The sequence below is a fragment of the Setaria italica genome, chromosome I, assembly GCF_000263155.2.
Source record: "Setaria italica strain Yugu1 chromosome I, Setaria_italica_v2.0, whole genome shotgun sequence".
Taxonomy (NCBI): Eukaryota; Viridiplantae; Streptophyta; class Magnoliopsida; order Poales; family Poaceae; genus Setaria; species Setaria italica.
The window spans coordinates 13,909,686-13,919,349 of NC_028450.1; the positions used below are offsets into that span (position 1 = coordinate 13,909,686).

At 44.3% G+C, this 9,664-nt stretch overlaps 1 pseudogene; it reads right to left on the bottom strand.

Moving 5' to 3' along the window:
* Positions 1 to 6,676: 6,676 nt before the first annotated feature.
* Positions 6,677 to 9,162, bottom strand: LOC101773566 (annotated as a pseudogene).
* Between the last annotated feature and the right edge of the window lie 502 nt (positions 9,163 to 9,664).

Genomic DNA, 9,664 nt, shown 5'->3' on the forward strand with positions numbered 1-9,664 from the left:
TAAGAGTTAACCGACAAAGGGATTTCGAGTCACAGGATCGAGAAAAAGTGGTTGGCTTGGAGCTAGACTAAATATATATCGTGAGGCAAAGGGAATAGCATGTGCATGATGTTGTGACAGTTCGTCTGATATGATCTTCGTGTGCGTATAGGAGTTAGCACGTCTTGCTAGAGGCCGCTGCTAACTATTGGCCGAGTAAGAGTACTCGGGCCATGTCTATACGCATATGAACCTATAGGGTCACACACTTAAGGAGCTAGAAGCTCAATTCGGATGTGATCTGAACTGGACTAGGTTTAGGAGTACTAATGGACCTCGGACCCAGAGGCCCGTTAGGAACCCCTATATATTGAGGGTAGGGGGCGCCCTAGGGTTCATCCTTTTTGCACTAGCAGCAGCCGCGCGCCTCCCACGCCCTCATCCTGTTGCAACTCGCGGACCTACCAGTCAAACTTGCGACGGTTCCTCCCTGTACATATGGATACCTTGGAGGTGTTGCACCTGCAGCACTTGGACGAGCTGCTGACGAGCCGATGATGAGCCGCGGCACGAGGAGGACCTCACTGCACGTGGACGAGCTGCTGAGAAGTTGCTGCACGTCGACGTGTTCGACTACGCTGATCAACTTCGATGCCCCGACGCGATTCTACATATTTCGCACCTTTGCATCGAGTGGTAATCTCAAGATCCATAAAATTTTATTTTCCGCTAGCGTAACCTACATCGTATCCCAACAACAAGCCTCTCCGATTCACCCTCGTCCCCTTCCTGCATCTCCTCTCCGTTCCTCCATGGCACGCGCAACTAGGCCAGAGGCGCTTCCTCCGCCCATCCCCGGTACCCCACGGCTGCCGGCAGGCCAGAAGCACCTCTCACTTCCCTGCGGCTGCAGCATCCAGGGCACGGCTCTCTAATCTCAGCCTTCAATCATGCTGTGCACCTCTCAGTTCCAGCATCTACTACCGCTCGTGCGAGCTCCTCCGTGGCGCCGCACCTGCAGGGCACTGCCTACTTGTCCTCGTCCGGCGCGAGTTCTAGGCGTCAGCCATGCTGTGGCAGCCTGCCAGTTTAGGGTGTGAACCAGCGATTCGACCGGCTGGTGGTTTAGCACGAGGTCCTGTAATCGGCGAAGTGAGCTGAGGGCATGGAGATGCAAACCTCCTCAATTTGCTATTTTAGTGTTACCGAAGCTCAAATCCAAATATTTCATCTTTTCTATTTGCTTGCTCTGGATTTCTTTGGGGCCGTCGAGATGCAATTCTATCGCAGGTGAGGCAGGAGAAGATGGCCTGGCGTGCAAGGACATGGCCTGCTAGATGTGCAGCACCATGAAGCTGACGATCGTGGAGGCTGATTCACTTGCGCACCGCCCAGATGAACTCGTCATCGCCTGATTCGCTTGCGGCGAGTAAGCGGCGCGGCAGGTGTGCTTGCGCTCCCGGAAGATCGAATGCGGGGGAGAGGGAGCCGGGCTCTATGTCTGGCCACAGGCTGGCTGGCATGGCTCGCCTCCACGGCCGTCGCGTCGCGGCCAGCTGCACAGAAGCTGATGCTGATGGCGAGGTGGAGGTGCCCGCGCACACGTCAGTGCAGCTGAACCTAAGCGCTGGTGTAGGTAGGCCGCTAGCAAGGCTGCCGAGCAGGCGTTGTGACAGTGGGGCCGGTGTTGGCAAGGACGCCCAGCCAGGACAATAATGAAAGGCGGCGGCAATGGCGCAAGCAATCAGGAGATGGATAGGGAGCTAGTTAACACATCATGACAAGTTTAGGAACTTGGGATGCATTTTACTCTTTTTTATTCTTACTAGCAAAATGCCTGTACGTTGCTACGGTAAAAGATCAATTGTGTTTTTTAAACTTATGATATTTTTATTTCCATCACTAAATTTTTATTGCACATGTTGGATGTCTACACATTTAATGAAAACCAAAAGAATTTTGACTTAATTATTTCCTTCAACTCAAATACCCATTAAATTAAAATATTTTTTATTCAAGCAAGAGAGTTGCTACAGAAAAAATATGTAACCATGTTGTACCATACAAAGCGACCATATTTCACATATATTCTGGCTTAGCAAACACTGTTGTTGTTCGAACATAGTGTATATGCGTTGGTAGACGCGGATCCATTTCTAAATGCAAGTAGCATAGCGTACAACCAGCCTGCATCGACACTGCTCAATATGCGTTAATTTTTATCTTCATGTGTATTTTTTCTACTCTAGTACATATTGGACTTCTAATAAATGTCATGGTTTTTCAAGCGACAAACGGTTCCTAAAGTTTGGAACTACGACCATTGCCATGTATGACAGCGGATGGCAAATGTCCCATGGGGTTTCCTTAATTTTACTCGTATAATCCGAAATGGTAGGAGTGCTTCTCGGGGAGAGGTCGAAGGATCAAATCCCTTCCATGCATTTTTTTGAGTTTTTACTTGTCTATTTAATTTCCAGCAGAGGTTTTCCTCGTGGGCATGCGCCGGTTTTTCCTGGTTTTGCATCCTATGCGCCGGTTCAAAAGTGTGTGGGGGGGAGCTGTTTTTCTTCCGTTTTCTACTGGTTCACCGTGACGGACAAGAATTTGATGGCGGAATCATTGCTCCCCCACCTCCTCTCCTCTCTCTCTCTCTCTCTCTCTCTCCCCTCCGCTGGATCCGGCCAGCCCCCACTCCCTCTCCCTCAGCTCCTCCTCCCTCTCCCCCAGTCGAGGCGGGCGGCGAGCGCAGGTTGGGCAGTGCAGCCAAGGTAGCTCGGGCGCAGCCAGGGCCGGGGCGGTGCGAGCGGCCGGGGCTGAGGTCGGGCGGCACGGCAGGGGCCGGGGAGGCGACTCTAGTGCGGTCGGGCGGGGCGGCCGTGGTGGGTGAGCAGCTGGGGCAGCCTCCTCGTTGGCTTCTCACCACTGGCGCTTCTAACTCCTCCGCCATGGGATGCGGATGCGTCCACCACCGACGCAGATGGGTGAAGGAAGATCCCACCGGCATCGCATCTTCTTCTTCTACTCCCGTAGGCAGTTGCCACCTCCTGCTCCTTTGATCGCTTCGGCGAAGGGGACGCAGAGGAGGAGGCATAGGACCGGGAGGGTAGATGGGGGCGAAGGATGGAAGAGGCGCGACCGGGTGGAGGACGCCAGGATGGAGGTGCGACCGGAGAAGACGGCTCCGTCTCAATGTTGTAGATCTCGTGGATGGCATCGTGGAGCTTCCGCCACGACTTGTTGAAGAACTTGGGGTCGATCTCCACGCGGTGCCAAAAGGGCTCGATCTTCGTCCCCCGCTTCTATTTATACAGGTATAGCACAAGAACGCGACCTCGATTCCGATCCAAGTCGGTGAAGACATCGATCCCGACACGTCCGGCCTCAATACTAATCCGAGTCGGCGGCAACCTTGATTCCAAATCAGTAAGGACTTATGCAACATTGAGGGGCCGCCGCCACCACTGCCAGGTCTCGGTGCCGTGGCTGCCGGAGGCGCGGACAAGAAGACAGAGGCGGCCGCCACCAGCGCCAGGTCTCGGTGTCATGGCTGCCACCATGGTGAGGGTAGAGAGGGAGGGAAGGGGAAGAGGGAGGCGCGGGTGAGAAGACAGAGGCTGCCAGACAGATGGCAGGGAGCCGCGGCATCAGCAGACGGTGAGAGAAAGGGAAGGGGAAACAGAAGGGGAGGTAGACGGGCGAAGGAGAAGACGTGCGGTGCGGACAGGTCTGTGTACAGAAAACAGATTAATGAATATGGACCCACATGTCTATGTACTAATTAATAATTAGGTCCACATGTCAACAAGATTAAGTTGGACCAAACTAAAAAAGTGGGCAGAAGCGTTCCTCACTTTAATAGATAAGATTTAACATGACTTTTGGCTAATGGTTTTTCTTTTGGTTACTGCAGGTTCCAAATCACAACGGTGATTTAGTCTTTAGGTATTTTCCCTTCCCTCATCAAGACTTCTATTTATGGAGGATATATTTCAACTTGTTGGTGCACTGACTTCTCAACAACATTTGGGTAAATGTTTAGTGGACTCTATACATTGTGTAATGTGTACTGACAGACTAGCTGGAATGCTGTATGCTAAATTGTTAGCTATCTACCATCTACTTTGTTTTACTAGTCAGCATTGAAACTGTAAAATTTAGTGATATTCCTAGCAAATTTGATATTCTGACTCTGGTAATGACATGTAGACTGCAGATCTGATGTTGCAGATTCATTAACTTCAATTCGCTTTGCTTGATGGGTAATTCAAAGAATTATTCAAAATCTCCACCCGTATTTATTAGTTAAAATTACGGTCTTGTAAATTCTTTTGAGACTTGACTTTTGTAACTTCAGTCAGCTAGTTCAAAACTACACATGTCGATTTTGTTGAATAGATCCATTGTCGATCAGTTCTATATGTTTTTCCCTTCCAGACATCTGATTGACCATTATGTTCCGATTACTATTACTGATAAGTGGAAGTCCTTGGCTGGAATACTTTATTCATCTTGTTGTGCAGGCAAAAAGATTTAAGTAAAGATTAAGACATTTTCGGTGCCATTGAGCTAGACCAGTGAGCTATTGTGCTTTGTTCAAAGGATGGCTGCTTCCAAGCCCACCTCCTAGTTGTCATCGCTCGATCACTTTCTTTTCCACTAAGTGATTGCTTAGTGACCTTAACGTATGATCTAGGTTGTTTCCCTCTCGACTATGGATCTTAGCACCCCCAATTATTCTGTCTGTACTAAGGATGGCGGCCTGTGTTCGGAGTTTCCCTAGGGTTGGTAAAGCAAAATGGGAACCATCGACATCATACGCTCTACATAAATAAATTTCACTGAAAACCAGCTATATCTCATCTTGGTTTGCCTTTCACCCCTAGCCACAAGTCATCCCTTATTTTGCCACAATATCGTGGGTTCAGTCCTCCAAGGCATGTTAGAGCTCTCTTCAACCTACTCATGGCTAGATAGGAATAGAAGCTCTGTAAAATAGGAAGAACGTAAATCTTCCACCTTTGGATCATGTTCCGTTTTTCACCTGTAAATGTAAGTATGGCCAATGAATTAATGTATGATACTGTCGAATTAATGTATGATACTGTCTTCTGCGAATATAGGAATAGAAGCTCTCTCATAATGCTGTGGAGCCATGACATGGATATATGTCTTCTGCAAAATATAAAAATAGAAGCTCTATGTCATAATGCCCTGGGGCCATGACATGGATGCACGTGTGATCCTTCCATTAGCTAGCAATCTTTTCATACGTGCTGCTGATGTTGCCCATCAAGTCCCTCAATTTCTCTCGCTTAGAATCAGTAATGTTGATTTCTTGATTGAACGCATCAGGGCCATACATTTGTAACAAAGATCATATAGAGTGTTTGGATACTAGGTGCTAAACTTTAGTAGTGTCACATCGGATGTTCAGATGCTAATTAGGAGGACTAAATATGAACTAATTGCAAAACCCTGTACTAATTCGTGAGACGAATCTATTAAACCTAATTAATCTGTCATTAGCAAATGGTTACTGTAGTACCACATTATCAAATCATGGACTAATTAGGCTTAATAGATTCGTCTCGCGAATTAGACTCCATCTGTGCAATTAGTTTTGTAATTACCTATGTTTAATCCTTCTAATTAGCATCAAAACATCCGATGTGATAGGTGCTAAACTTTAGTGGGGTGTATCCAAACACCCCTATAGTCTGTAAAGATCCATCTGTTCCAAATTTGTTACAATTACCCCTATAGTCTGTAAAGATCCATCTGTTCCAAATTTGTTACAATTATAATGTTCTCGCCGTGCCGATGGAATACTTTTCACAGAAAGGATACTAATGGACGAGATGTTTCCTCCTGCTGTCCAAAAGCATCAATCTTGCTTATTGGCATCTTTCGCAACACGCTAAGACCTTATTCGTTTGAGATTCTCGGCAGTTTCGAATCATTGGTTTCTGGGATCTTCAATTTAGGAGCATTAAGCTTTTGGAGGTCTCAAGAATGATCAAAAGTGCCTAAAAGCTTAAACAAACAGAGGCTACGAATCTGTTTGGAAGGCGCCTAACCATGTTACGTACACCAGCGATCACGCCTAAGCCACATCGAATGAAAATCTTGTACGCCTCAGCTGAGGCGAGTGGCGGCGACAAAAAAAGAACGGGCCAACCATAAAATCTCTACGGCGCGCCTAAACCGCAGTGCCAGCCAAATGCTATGCAACTCGCGCGTGGTTATGTACGTGGCAAGTTACAGCGTGTGTAGATCAGTAGATGTGAAATAAACACAATCTAATGCTATCCGTATTCACATTCACCGCTCGCGAAGCTGAAGTCAAATCCGCCACACCTGAGGTGAGTTGCGGTGGCAAAAATGAACTAGATGATCGTGGCGTCTCAAACCATGGCACCTGCCAAATGCCATCGCAACATCCTGCGAATGTGGTGCAGTGAGTTATGCAACCAAACACATCCTAATACTATGTACATTCATATTTTTTGAAACGAACCAAGCAGGAGAGTCGCTGATATATACAGGGCCGAGCCGGCAAAAATCGAGACCCTATACCAAACTCTAAAATAAGGCCTACCTTCCAAAAAAATAGAACTTTAAATAAGATATATGATATATATCACAATAAAATATATCAAAAACCGTACCTATTCGACTTTTGCTTTCATAATCTTTAATTGAAGTACTTCATTCTTTTAGTATTCCTTGAAATGAAATCTTCAATGATATGATCATAATCAATCTTCTCCAGTAATCCAGTTTCAAGTGCTATTGTAGCCAAATCATTAAGTCTTTGTTGTGTCATTGTCGAACGCAAATATGACTTCAATAGTTTCAATTTTGAAAAGCTTCGCTCTGCTGATGCAACGGTCACAGGAATGGTCAACAGAATTCTATATGCAATACTTGCATTGGGAAAACAGTCATGCCGCTTTAGGAACTTTAGAATTTCAATAGGACCCATATTTTCTTTAGGAATGAAATCTTGAAGAAACTTTAACTCCACGTACAAATCATTGGCATCAACATCAGATTTTCCGTCTTTTGTAAGGACAGCCCCAAGATTATCACAAGAAGATTTCAAACTCGTGTCATCCAATGACTGTAATGTTTCAGAGGTAAATAGGAAACCAAAATTTTGTTGGTAACTCTGGTACTGTTCAAATCTTGTTGTAAGTGAGAAAATTGCTTGATCAACAACAAGTAAAAAATAGCTTATTCTAAATAGCTCCTCGGCAGACTGTGTAGCAGCATTTGTGTCACCTAGGTTCTCATCAAAATGTTTCTTTCTTTTAATTTCTCTTCTTTTACAAAACGTTGTACCAATATCCATCTCAAGTGCAATCCCTTTGGCAATCTCTAATGCTTCTGAGAAACTAGTTTCCTATAACCCTTGAAGAAAGAAATCAACCCTTCCACTTTCTCAATGGTAACATCAATAAGCATATCTTTTGCTTGCAAGTGTTTGCTTACTAAATTAACGGCATATAATACCTCATACCAAATGACGATTGCCACTATAAATTCATATTCTCCAAGTTCATTGTTTGCCAAGCCCTTAGCCTCACTTCTTGTTTTTGGATCATTATCAACATCAGATACCTGAAATTGAAAGGAAGAAAATATGTGTTATAGTTGGAGATAGCCAAAATAAGTACATCATTATCAAATATCAGTACAACAATATTGGGTACCTGAAGTAGAGCCTCTCGAATGTCTGTGCACTGAAATCTTATAGATTTAACACTTTCAACGCGACTCTCCCAACGTGTAGCTGATACTAACTTGAGAGTCAATCCTGATATGTTATCTTTCAGAATCTGCCATTTCTTGGTAGAATTAGCAAAAGTTGTATAGATGCGCTAGATGATTCCAAAGAAATCCTTAGCTTTACCACAAGTCTTAGCCATATCACAAAGTGTTAAATTAAGGCTATGGCAACCACAAGCAGAATAGAAAGCACGAGGATTTACATCCAAAAGTTTCTTTTTTACCCCCTTATGTTTCCCTTTCATATTTGACCCATTATCATAACCTTGTCCTCTCACATCATCTATATCAAGACCAAGGAGCTTTAGTTCATTCTCTAGCACATCAAAAAGTCCTTGCCCAGTTGTATCATTGACATCCAAAAATCCTATAAAGGATTCTTCTACGCGAACATTACTTGAAGATGAGTCAACATATCTTATAATTAAAGACATTTGTTCTTGGTGGCTTACATCAGGAGTACAATCAAGTATGACAGAGAAGTATTTTGCACTCTTTAATAATTTCAGACTTAATAGCATAAGCAAGCAAATGTATCAACTCATTCTGAATCTTAAAATCAAGATAATGAGCTTGAGTTTCCTCACTTGTAATACGACGAACATGTTCTTGAATAATTGGGTCAAATTCAGCCAACATCTCTACCAATCCCAAGAAATTCCCATTGCTATCTTCATACATTTTGCTATTAGTCCCACAAAAAGCTAGATTATGCTTGGCAAGAAATTTAACAATGCAAACAATTCTGAACAAAACTTTTCTCCAATGGTCCTTTTCTTTCTCGAGTTGTCATTGAGCACCTTTATCAATAGTTTGATCCTTTTGCAATCTACTACGCAACTCATAACAAGTTGTCATACTCAAAACATGATTTGGACTTATCTCATGCTCTTTAAGTCTAATACCAAGATGTATCCAATCATTAAACCCCTCATTTGCCAACTGACCTTTTCGATGGCCTTTTGTAAATAATTTACAACCAAAGCAAAATACCCTGTCAAGTTCCTTAGAATGGACAAGCCAATCTCTATCACAATGCTCCCCATTTGATAAAATTCTTGTATAGAATAGTGTAGAAAACCTTCTAAAATATCTATCCTTAGGACCTTTCGTAATTGATAAATCTCTTCTAGGGCCCTTTTGTGCTAAAATATCAATTTGTTTATGATCAAGGGAATCCCAATATCTAGGATCAAATATATCAGGCTGAAAGGAATCATTAACATCTGCAACAATATTGTCATCATTAACTTCCTCAACCCCAATAATATTTTCTGTCTCTATCTGACCATCTGTAGGATCATTGTCATCATTATTATCAAGTGCAGCTCCCTGTCCCTGACCAAGTGATTGATTATTGGTGGACTCTTTTCTAATAAATTTATCCATAGCACCCTTTTGAGATTGAGTTAAATCCTCTATTCTTTGTTTTTTCTTATGCTTTTGGTAACCAGATTCATACTTTCTAGACTGATTTGCAGAAGACATGACTACAACCTCAAATTGGAACACTAGATAATCCAGAACCAGAACAAAAATAACCGAACACCTAGATTAATCAATATTATATTATTCATCACCCATCAATATTGATTAAAATATTAAAAATTTATTGGATCAAATTAGTATACCTGGAGCGATCGATCACAATTGACAGACCGATTGACGAATACCGGTGTCGATCTCGATTCGTGACGTCGCACGGTACACGCCCACATGCAGGACGCAGCGGTAGTGGGTACTAGCGCACCGGAGTCTGGAGGCCGGAGCTGACAGACGGACACGAGTTGCGGCATGCGGCGGCTGCGCCACGAGCGAACAGGGCAGGGCACTAGGGCAGCGAGCCAGGCAGCCAGCGATGGGCGACAAAGGGATACAGGCGAGGCGTCAC